We start from the raw sequence: 13,086 nt of genomic DNA, 5'->3' as shown, positions 1-13,086 counted from the left end.
AATATCAGATGCCATGTGTATAATATTTGTGGTTGCAACAGATATAATAATCTGGAGACTACAAAACTGCAAAGGAGTAGAACTGAGCAAACTAGAAACAATTCACTTCAGATTATTTGGGTCTGTATTCAAACCATAGTAAGGGTGACTCTGATATGTATGTAATTTGGTATCAAGAATGGTCTCTTTAATAGTCTTAATGATCTATAAAAGTCTATAATTTCAACCATTTAAATTAACTTGAGTGTGTTATCATTCAACAGCAGAGAATTTATGCTAATAGGATTATTGTTATATTAAAAATGGTGCTAATTTGAGGCTTTAAGAATACAGATGCACAGCTCAAATGTTGTGTTCTTGTTAGCCATGCAGTAGAACATGACATAAAGTAGGTATTTTGTCATTGTTAGAAACAAGAGGGCTGTAGCGAACAATGGATTGCACATCTTTTCATTAGGGGATGCCATGTCAGCAAATCAAAGTGACTCAGAAAACATTAGTGGATAAAAGTAATAAGGGGAAGCTGTTGCCAATGGAAGGAAAAGGGGGCGATGTGACTCTCAGCAGTGGTATTATTTGCTGGAAACCAAAGCTGTAAAGCTACCTCACATATTAAAAAAAAAAGAATCTGATTTTAATGGTTTGCTTCCACTAGAGCAGAAACAATGCAAGTGAACGATTTGTTGTGTCAAAGATTGATTGATTGGTTTCCAACTCAAAAAAATAAAAAAAGAAGACTGTGTCTGAAGGCATAAGAAGGAAACTGCAGCCAGGTCCGTAGTGATAAAGGTGCTGGAGATCTGCTTCAGAAATCAGCAGCTTGAAATGGCACGACCACATTTGTTTACGGATACCTGGGAAATAGCTTATTCTTTCAGGGATCATTTAAAAATGTATTTTGCTTTGTGGGGAATATTTTAATATCAAGAAATGAGCCAGAAAGTAATATTCATTTTGTCCTCATCAGTATTCTAGCAGAACCTTTCATGAATCTGTTTTAATTTATAAAGCAATAGAACAGTTTGAGAAAAGCGTATGCACTAAATATTTTCACAAAATTGTAACTATGCTAGGGCAGCTCTGCTTTAGTTCTGTTCCAGGCTACTGATACTTAGTGCTTCTCCTTGGATAAGCAACCTGTTTTAATGAACTCTCACTGCAGCAAAATTCAGGTTGTTTTTCAAGAATGAGTAGAAGGGTGTGCTCGTGTAGCCACTACATCCTGTCCTCAGCTGTCCCATCCCTGGGGAAGCTGAGGATCGGAGCATCCACACAGTTCACTTGGAGCCTCAGGTTTTAACACTTTGTCACTGTTAACTGAATAGTTATGTTGGCTTCGAGGAAATAAGGAAAAGTATCCCTTAATCATGGATGAGTTGTCTAAGTTTCATTAGCATCTTGCTTCAATAAAATATTTTTCCTCATGATGAGGTTTCATATGCACAAATACCACTTTTATAGTCATGGGATGAGCATACTGCATCCCCATGAATGTATTATATTGGTCAGTTTGTGCTGAGAATGTCTAACAGCCACTGAGCATGAACATAGTGCAAATGTTCGAGGGTCAGGAAAACCACAATTACTCTTTATTAATTTATCAGAAGTAGTTTTGCGTTATTAGGAGATCTTGTTTGGCCTCCACTAAAGAAAGGTTTTAGACTGTAATCCCAAGTTATGTTAAGATGTGACAGTTTTGGCTCCAGAAAAGCTTTTTGTATAGGAAGATTTCCAGAGGAGAATTTATTTTGCAAAATAAAAATTAGATTAGCATCCTGTTTTGCCGTGGGATCTGGGAATAATTCAAACGATTACCCACTGATAAAAAATTTTCTGTCTGATGGATGAGCTGTCTTTAGGTAATGGGACTGTGGGATTCCATTCTTTCACACTCTGTGCTGCAGTTCAGCAAAATTTAAAGATGCTGGCTTGTGAATTTTTTGTGTAGAAATTTTATTAAGTGAATGAATGCCCTGTTTCTTCACCTATTTGAAGTAATAGTCTTGCTTTTAGAATTTATCATAAATTATGCCAGTTTCATATTTCCCAGTTTAATCAATAAAGTCATGCAGCACTTTGATGTAAACAAGATGACCTCACTGTTCAAGAGTGTATTTTCCCTGCCTTTTGATAAATGAAAGACATATTTATATTGATTTTCTCTTTACATAAGCATATCCTTTCCTATCATTTCTTTTTAGCTCCAGGCATTCAACAGTTAAATCAGACATTTAGAACTGTAAAACCAAGGCTTGAGCCTGCAATTTCTAACCTCACCTGGCTTTTCCCTGCTTTATTTTCCTCACTTTGATGCAAGGAATTCTCTCAAATAACATCAATCCTGATCCAAGTTATTTTTCTTAACTCCCTTTAATCAGTATGGTGGAACAATGCAAACAAATGAGGGAAACCATGAAGATAGTTTCAGTCCTTTTTTTTTTAATGTCAAAATACTTTTTCTGCCTAAACATTTAATAGGTATTACATGGACCTGAGAATCTTCTGGTTTTTTTCCCCAAAATTTTTCACTTTTCTTCTGAAAAAAGTGTCTAATGAATATCTCACACATATATAAATACAGTGGAATCCTTCATCTTGACTAAAACTTACTGCTTGCTTCAGTCTTCAATGGCTTTAAATATACTTGGAAAAATCTAGGTGTAATCAAGCTGCCTGAAAAATGTCAGTTCTTCCTGGAAAAAGCCACAGTTATTATTATCAGATTTATTAAAATTGTTTCACTCAGAGTAGCAATGTGACATTGCTGAATTCTAAGAACATTGTTCAGTCCTCAGCAGTGAGTGGGGTACCAGATAAGGAGGAGGAATACATGCATGAGATGCAACAGTAGTAATGGAGTCATAGCAAACTTCTGCATGAAATCAGAATTTAAATCTGTTGTTCATGCAGAAGGCCATTTTGGATACTGTGAAAGGAAAAACAATTCACTGAGAAGCAAATCTTAAGTGTTACAGGAGCCACTACTGATTGATATAATTTAAAGTCCATTTCGAAGTGGGAGGACTCCATACTAGGCTGTTCTCAGTCCCTATTGAATCCTGTGATGCAGCTTCAGTCTTCAGCCTGTGGGTAATTTGACAGGCTCTGAAAGCAGTGGCATCTAGGGTGGATAGAATGAATTGGAAATATCAACCTTAATTAGGAATTTTCTTGCTTTTGTGAATATTGTTTTTGTTTAAAGTGATCACTGCTAGTCTTACATCTGTAATGATAACTATTGATTAGAGGTGTAAGCACTGAGGGAAAGGACATTTAGCACGATTTGTAATTGTCTTATTCAAGTTCTTTTTTTGAAGGGATTTTGTCAGAACAGCTAGAAAGCTGAACAAAGAACACATCTGAGCTGAATTGATGTAGTGCACATTGATTACAATTAGAAAACTTTGTGTCTGGCATATATTAGTTGGAACTTCTGCTGAAAATGATTTAATGTGAATCATTTGTCAGTAACAGTATATTTGAATTCTGTTGAACAATTTTCTTGATGTACAAAGACTGGCATCCTTAATGTTTTAGCCATATGGAGCACATTATCCTGAGAGAATGATGTGCTTTTTGTACGTTAGTATGTATGGTTTATATTTTTTTTTTCAAGTTGTGTTTGTTTTGGGGTTCTTTTTGGTGGTTGGATTTTTTTTTTTTATTTATTTGTTTTGTTGTTTGGGGTTTTTTTTGTGGAAGTAGACCACCTGATCCCTTTGTTGCAAATACTTTTACATTTACAGGCTTTATTGTTGGAGAACTTGCACAGGGAGTTAATGAAATAGCATATTTAGTGCCTGGCAGTAAAGCCAAAGTCAGAATTGTCAAAGATGAAGCTTTTACTATCAGGGTGACTGCCAAAACAGGATTCCTGAGAAGCTGGATGGTCTGGCTTGGTGTCCAAAACACGCTTCTACAAACATGACTATGGCATCTGAGGGATAATTTGTGCCTAATGTAACTGTGCTGATAAAAGCTGCTCGCTCTATGCTACCAAAAATAGGGCTGTGATGATGCTGCTAATTACAGCCCTCTTGTATCTGTGATAAGTGATCCTCATACAGATCAAGATGAGACATTACAATGTGAGCAAGGCCCAAGACTTTGAATACCAGAAATCATGGTATTAAAAATCGTATGTTAGTAGCTTTGAAGTGGGTTCTTGGGTTTTTTATACCTAACCTGCATATACCTAAATATTCCTACTATTTATGTGTTGTAATACTGTTAAACAATAAAAAGGGCAGAAGAAAACTGTAGATGGGCCCATCTTGCCTCTATTTTGGCTCGATGTTCATCACTGACAGTAACACAAGGTCTGTGCAAATCTTGTGATCCTCTGTAAAGCCACTCAGATGACGCGATGGTTCTCATTCTATCCTCTATTTCAGCCGCTTATACTGCCAGTGTTGGATCCTGGTTCTGTGCCATATTGTTATGCCTGAGCCTTTGGGATTCCACATTGAGGAGAAGATATTTATAATTTATTATTGTTTATTGCTCATATCCTCTCATCTCCATGACAGTGATACAGTAATAACAATAAGAAGCCCTGTCTTACTGAGTTACCATATTTCACAATTGTCATTATCATCTCTAAAGTGTTATATTTTACAGAAAATTACATTGTTTCTTAAAAAGAAGGAAAAAACTTCAGCAACTCAAACCAGCCATTTTTTTGTATTGTTAATAATGGTTTTGTTTTACATCCCACTAGATATTCTAATGTGGCTAGAAATGCAGTTGGAAAAAAAATGCCCCAAATGGTATTGAACCCTAGAACTCAGAATCTGTCTGAAAATATGGAAGAGAAGTTGGTAAGAAAAAATAAGAGAAGGCAAGAAAGCCTTTCAAGCTATTTAATGAGAGAATACTTGGAATAAAAACAATAATAGAAAAAGTTCCTTTTATCAGTAGCTGTGTTCTAAATCTCTAATTGCACTGCTTAGCTGGGGAGTGAAGGAAATGAACTGAATTCATTGTCTTAATGATACACTTAGCAGATGGGCAAAATGAATACATAATAAATTGTGCTTCATTTCTTACACAGACAGCAGTTTCATAAAATATAACAATGTTCTGCATTTTCTCCATCTGTTTCTACAAAAATGAATTTATTTCTTCTGTTTTCCTTGCTCCCCCTTCAAAACATTATTTGATTTGAATATCATCTAAACTTGAAGGAAATGATCCTTGCCATAAGAGGTCTCAATCAAAGCCTTGTCATCAAAGGAAAGATGTGTCACTATGGAATTGTGACTGTATACAGATGTAGATGCAGAATTTGGGATTTTTAAAAATATGTCTGGAAGAACTGGAAAATACTGTAAAATTTGCCTGTGTTTAGCCATGCAGATAATTCATTTAATGCAAAACCTTTTACAGTAACCTTTAACCTCTTAACCTTTATGTAAGTGCTCTATACTCCGTTCTAGCAGATTTAGATTTTTTTTTTGCATCAGTTTCATACCAGTTATAAAAAAAAATTACGCCTGGTAGTTCTGTGAATCTGAATGTATCTTAACATTTAATGAATATCACTGTGTTCCATAACTACTGTAGTGGTCTTCTCCCCCCCTCACTCCCCCTTTTTTTTTTTTTTTCTTTAATATAACAAGATATAAGATGAAATATAGAAACAGATGTTTGTTTCTGATGCTCTGCAGTAAAATGCAGTTTTATTTCAGATATGGCCACATCTGTGAAGAGTTAAGCTCCTGAGAGTTCAGAGTTTCTCTGAGGGGTTTTTTTCCTACATATTGGGGACTGTTAAGTTGTCTGCATTGGGAAACATGTCTGAACAATAGTGGAGTTTGGAGAAAATGACCATAAAGGTCAGGTTCACAAATACCTTCTTTTGTATCTAAGTGACATTATATTGGATGTTGTTATAAGAAAAGGTTTTACAATCATGTAAAACAGTTTCTGGTGTTTAAAAAATAAAAAAGGCCTTTAGTCAAAAATACTCGCTGCTTTTCACAGAGTGGTTTTGTAGTTACTGGCCTTAATTTCTTGCTGTACTTAATAAATCTAGGTCTAATATTTTTTTCCTTTTTATTTTTAATTTATTGTGAACAAGAGTAATGCAATCTAGTAATCAAAAACATAGTATACAAAATATCTACTAAGAACCATACTGTACTGTCTAAAAGTGATTCTGAATGAATTTTGTGCTTAAGTACATCCAACTTCCAATAAAGAATCCTAAATACCATATATTTAGCCTTACAGTTTAAGAGGCTCACAAAAATGTACATAAAGGAACAAAGACATTGTATTCAATGGAGTGCTCCCCTTTGTTCCTGTGCTAATGAAAAATAAGTCTTAACAAAATTTTGGTTGTCTTTGTCCTTTTTATTTGTGTTAATTAATCTTTAAAATGAATGTTTCTATTCCTGTGAGTGATTTGAAGACATTGAAAACTGCTAATAACCATATGCATTAGACTGTATGCAAAGTGTTTAACTTCCTGTCAATGCCTTACAGGCTTCAACAATGTGACTTCTCAAGGGAACTTGCGTAAAATTTGTGCTCTGTAAGTGGCACTATGGCCTATATTTGTTTCCTAAGGGCCTCTATTCAGCTGAATAGTACCCCTATATGGAAGGAAATACCATTATCTCTATTTTATAGAGACCAAAGTAGATAATAATTTACCCAAGGTTATTCAGGGATGCTTTCACAAGGTTTAAATTGTGCTCTTTCTACCAGGTTTCTTTGATAATTATTTAATCACACTGGAGTGAGGTTGCTTAAATCACATGAAGTGTTTTGCTACTGAATTTGAGATTCAGTGGCATCTGTCAACTGGGAGAAAACATATTTCTACAAATGTGTCTGTAAAGTGGGGCCTAATGATATACTAAGGCATATCAGGAATCTCAGTAGGACTTGGCAAGTGCTAATAAGGCTTCTGAAGTGGTTTTCCTCAGGTTACCTAAAGCAGCCTAAAAAATCTTTCATGTTCTCCAGGCTCGGATAGGCTGTGTGACACTCAGAGGGCTAGATGTATGGATGAACAAGGTTCTCACATGAGTTCACTGTTATAGATCACTGAATAGCACAGTTCAGATGTGGAACAAAATGGTTTGGTGGGGACAGGTCAAAAACCGTATGAGGAAGGAAATAAAAGATCATGAGAGCAGCAAGATGCACAGTCGTAACAGATTTAGTGTTTGTAAAGGAATCAAGTTAAAGAGGTGGGGAAATTATGGTTTAGAGAGGTGGGTTTTGTATTACAAATGGAGGGAAGAGCTGTATTGAAGGGTGCAGTGACTCCAAACGGCCGAGATTTGCCTAGAGCCTGTCAGTGCTTACAAAATGCTTTGCCTTTGCTTTGTTACTCTTCCCGAAGAAGTGCAGGCCGCACTGAGGGATCTGGTGTTCCCATTCACACATTCCTACTGTCTCCTGCTGACTCCCTCCCTCCTCAGGCTCCCTCTGCTGTGCACTGCTGCACAGGAAAGATTTAACTGCCAGAGTCGTTGCAACATCTGTAATTTCCACAGATTCGACAATGTTTCTACTGCAAGTTTAATTTGTAAGGATTTAATTTATTGCAAACTAGTTCAAAAAAACCCCTCTTTGGAAAGAAAAAAAGCTTTAGAAGATCACGCGACAAAAGTTTTCTGTTTAAAGACAGTGAAGACAAGAATTTAAGCTTGAAAAGAAATGGAGATGTATTAAGAATGTATTTATAACAGAAAAACATAATTTTTTTTCTTTTTATTTTTCAAGAATTAATTGAAAATTTTCTTGTTGTCTTTCTCCAGTTTTTCTATTTGCTTGAGTGAATTTGTACTGGGGTCAGAGGCTTGGCTGGTGCTTTATTAGGCACATTACATGGCTCTGAAAATGGAATCCAAGAACTGTAAAAAATTTGTATAGTAAGTCTATTAAATGTTTTAGTAATACGGCCATAAGGAACCCAGAACTGAAATCAGACCTCACATTTTGATTAATTGTGTGGTAAATCAAAGGAGAAAGTGAAAAATGACCTTCATTGAGTGTGCTTTGTGGGAAAGAGACGAATCAAAGGATGATTTATTTTTTCCTCTCCCTCTATGTGGAAAGAAGAATTTTCATGCAGAGAAGAGTTTTTTTGTGGCATCTGAGAAGTAATTTTGTTTTCTTGTAGAAATATACTTTTGATTGGAATGATTTATGTTAAACAAGAGGCTTTTTGTTCCAAATTGAGCAGTTTTGGATAGAGGATGAGGATCACCTAACAACTGGGGAACTGGTTTGGTTGCTTTCTCTAAGTACTCAAAAATGATCCTTCTGTCTTCACTGCTCATATCAAGAAGGAAGAGGGAAAGGCACAAGGAAAGGGGAAGAACACGACTATAATATTCATATTTATTTGGTTAATATTTGTCATTGATCTTGGTAACAAAACTGGCTGTTCATGCGATGATCACACACCATAATTGCTTATTCAGTGATTCCATATTCAGCTTGAACTGATTAATACATTGATAACCTGAAAAATTAATAAGTTTACTTGACTCTATTTGGTTATAACTTAAAATTCATATTTGGTGCAACTGTATTCATAAGAACTATGCATGTAACCTGCAAAGCAAGGAAATGGTGCTGTCAAAGGTAGCCATAATGATTATAGCCACAGACTGCTGTGGTCACTTACTGTCCCAGTCAGAAAGAATCACATAACAGGGAAAAACCATATTCCATAAAAGAGCAAGGCTAGGTATGGTCCTGCTTCTCACTATTTCATATGGCATTACTCAGGTTCCAGAAGTCTTAGTGCAGGATTTTGATGATCCAGACAAGAACCTGCTTGAGATTCTTAGGACTTCAACAAAAAGTAGAGCATCAGTGAGGAGGATTTGGCACTGGAACTTAATTTCCTTTGGTTTTATTTGATTTACAGTATATTAGACATAGCTGTGTATCTCAGTTTTCAGCTGAACGTTGCTTGTCACGTGGTCCTAGAGGGAGCAGCTGTGACCCAGGCTGTCTGCTGGGGATAGTCCTCTGGGAAGTGTGCTTAGAAAGGCACCTCCACTGAGCTGTTCTCAAACATAATTTTTGAAGTCTTGTAGGCCTGGGATTGGGACACAGGCAGTGCTGGCTGTGCATACACAAGTGAAGACATAGCTTTGAAATGGTAATTGGTATCTTAAAAAGTCCCTGTCCACTGCTTTATCCGTAAGATGGAACTTTGTTATTCCAAATGAGAAATATGTGATGCCAAATAATAAAATCTTACAGAAAAAAAAGTCAAATATCCTTAAGACATTATTTCCTTTAGAAAAAGTACAGTGAAAGTGTATATTATGTCTCTCTTTTGGAAAAAAAAATACAGAAGTAAAAAAATTTGAAACTCGAAATTTAAAAGGCCCGATACAATTTTTTAAATTTAATTGCCAATGTATTGTCTATTGATCTGATGTTTATTAAGAAATCATGCTTGCAGCATTACTCTCTAGAAAGCCTCTGAATAAATTGGCATGAATCAGGTTATTAGAAATATCTTGATTCATTCCAACTGCATCAACTTTTTTGTTCTGAGAAGTACTAGGCATCTTATTGGAAAAATGTGAATAAAGATGAACTCTGAAGTACTTGCTAGTTCCAGAGAAGCTAATAAAAATGAAATTAGCTTCTCATCAGAAAACAAGGCTTCCTTTTATTAAAAAGGAAATATTGCATATATGCGTGTTGAGTGCAAGAGAAATGTTATACAATGATTTTTTCAGAGATAACCAGTGGAATACTTTTCCATACCTATGCAGAAAGAAACATGATCAAGTATCCCAGAACGCTACTGATGTTTTCTGTGTGAGTCTGTTGAGAAAGTATTTATGTCTCCTTATGGGTTCTATCTGAACGTGTTTGTATATACCTGAACTATTTTAAGAAATGCCCAACCTGTACTTTGTACATGAAACACCTTCTTAGATTTTACAGGATTTCCTCAGTCAAAAAGGCAATGGTTTAATGTGCACAGAATGAACCTTATCATGCATAGAATATCTCTCACTGAACAACTCCCAGAGACATATTTTGTTCTACATTTTTCATGTAGAAAATGAACATTTTCATTTTAGTGCATATGACTGTCAGAAATTACGATGTTGTTCACTGACTACTTGCTTTTCTAAACTTTATTTTTTTAATTTTTTAATTTTTTTCCCCAGCCTGCATAGTATTATTTCAATGAAAAATTCAAGATGCCATGGCACAAGACAAATGCCACTTGTGCAGCTGATGCCAGATGTAAGAGGTAACTGAAACAAATTTCGTTAAGACTCATTGTAACTCACCTTGTCTTTCCAAAAGAGCAAAGTGTACTGTAAGAGTCAGGCTTTGTTGCTTCAATCTCTCTTGATAATGATTCTAATTAGTGTTGAGATAATTAGATACAGATGGTTTGCAGGTGGGGAATGCCAGGCTTCATCTTTTCTAAATTGCTCAATGTGTCACCTGTTTGACAAAATAAAGAAGCCATGGGGCCTGTTGATATAACTGAAAGACTCCACATAAATTCCACTGTTTTTTGATCTTAATAGCTACTTTGCAGAGCAACTTGTGTAGTAGTGGATATATTCAGAACTGTGTGAAAACATCATCTTCAGGAGAGATGTCTGTCTAGACAAGTTAGTTTATGTGATCTTCCTCTGATTGTACCATTTCTCTTCTGCCCCTCAGTCCTGGCGAAAACCCTTCTTCCTGCTCGTCCTCATCTTTCACAATCTGATAAATCACTTGATCCAAAATGCATGAGGAATACATGAAAATCCTCTTCAGCAGAGCTACTCATGGAAATAGTTGGGCATTCTATGTATCTTTTAGATACTTAAATCAGTGACTTTATTTTACTAGTTGGGATATTCTGTGTAACGATGGTGACAGAATTCCAATGAGATTTCCACTGTCTCTGGAGGTGGGGGGAGGAAGAAGACTGAAAGCTGTTGTATCTAAGTCCTCACTTCATTTCCCAAGACAAAACAATTTCCATTTTAGTTGTGTTTCATGCAAAGGAAATGTTTTTAGATATGTTGCTTATCAGATGTGAATTTATGAACAAGGTAAAGTGAGAGAAAGGAATTGCTATCCAGAGTTGGCTGCATTTCTTGAAAGGTTGTCAGTGATCTAGAAAATTTAAACCCAGCCCTTGTGTTCATCCAAGCTTCTATTCAGGGCACTTCTCAGATCTACCAGAAAAGGTTTCCTGTTCTAAAATGGCATTTAAAAAGTTAATTTCATTTTCTGAAAAGTAACCTGATTAAGCTTTGCAATATTGATTTATATTGTTTGTTTTGTAATGGTTTTTGTATCCAAAATTGCCACTGCCCGGAAGACCATACTTTGCAGAATTCATTGGTGTATGATTCAGCATGGCCTTTAAACCTCAGCATTGCATTGTTCCTCGCTAGTGCGTGCTGGCAGGATCCAGCTCTTTGGCAGTGAAATGAGTCCTTGGTACCAGCAAAGGACACTTAAAAAGGAGAAAAAAATTCTTTAAATGACTGCTAAATACCTATGACATGATTATTAAGTGCTTGCAGTGTCCTATAAAGACAGACATGGAATATTGAAGATCTGTCTCCTGGATTTTGCCTTCAAGAGCCGAGCCATCTACAACCATCTTTACTAGATCTACAACCATCTTTACTGGATCTACAACCATCTTTACTGGTATCTGAATGCTAAAAGTGCTACTTAAGAAATCTCAGCACCCTACTGCAGCTGTATACATACATCTATCTCTATATTAGCACACTGAAATTTGTTGAGTAATGTTTATCTCTGCCAAACTCTTTGTCTTTCCGTATTCTAAGATAAGTTTCTCTGAACTGAAACTGCCTTGGTTGTGATGCTTTGAACTTTTTATATTGCAAAGTCTGTTTTTGTTGTTTGTTGTTTTATATAGGAGACACTTCTGCCTTGATTATCCACTTGATATGGCAAAATATTCTTGTCACAGGGTAGTCAGATCCAAGGAGGGTCTTGACCCAAGATAGTGTTTCTGCCACAAGGCAGTATTTTAACACATGGACTTCTCATTAGATATTCATGTCACATCCACCAGGACTGTCACCTTTGGATCCAAAATGAAATTCAGTTCTAGCTGCAGATAATTACTTCCTTACCAGGCAGAAATGAGAGATCAAAGATCAGAAGTCAAAACTTGTCAGATACTTTTCCTTTTGTATTATTCCTTCTCCCCTCTTGGCTGTTGCAAATACCAAGAAATTATGCAAATTAAGATGCATATATACAACTTTATATAAATTAAGCATATTAAACATTTCATAAGTTTAGATAATGCCAGGTTTTAACACAATCTAAATAATAGTGTTAGCATTAAGAAACCTTTGTATTGTTCCTTGCTTTACCAAGAACTTTCCTTCAATTCTATGAGACTTACTCTTTTTTTTCATCCTGTCATAATATAAATTCTTCATGCCAGGACTCTCTTACCTGGATGTCTGTGATAGGGACATTGCTGTGACATAGCTCTGCCTAGGCCAGACAGCTTGTGGGTGTGTGTATCCTGAGTGTCTGTCCATCTGTCTGTTGCGCTGGGAGTACTGCAGCCAGAAACTCACTGAGAGTGCTTTGAGTATTTATCCAGCTCCTTGAGAGGTTTTGCAGCTTGCACGGAGGTGTCTGATCCTGTAGCTACTTTGCTGCTGGTGCCTAAGCAGCCCATTTAAAGCTAACTGCACAATTTCATTTAACAAAGCTCTCAACTTATCGCTGTATGAACTCCAGACCTTGCTTATTGTTGTGTGCTTAATAAATAGGAGTTATATCCCAGGCTTAGGTGGATGGAAAGTTTGGGCTTTTATTGCAGATTCAGTAGTCCCTCTTGCAGAGTAAATGTCAAGTCATATTGTGGATTTCTCTGCAACAGCTATGAAACCACAGCTTTTTCAGTCCTTGAAACGGACAAAACTAATATAAGTCCCTACTTGGGGATGTGTTTATTATTTGAAATACAAATATTGTTTGTTTTTCTATGCATTTTATGAATAGGGTTCTATGAAGGGTTTTTTTTTAATGTCTATTTATATTATCACAAATACTTTTCCATTTACTCTCCCTCTACAG

The sequence above is a fragment of the Corvus moneduloides genome, chromosome 12 (assembly GCF_009650955.1).
Source record: "Corvus moneduloides isolate bCorMon1 chromosome 12, bCorMon1.pri, whole genome shotgun sequence".
NCBI classification, from domain to species: Eukaryota; Metazoa; Chordata; class Aves; order Passeriformes; family Corvidae; genus Corvus; species Corvus moneduloides.
Note: the sequence above shows the minus strand (reverse complement) of the source record.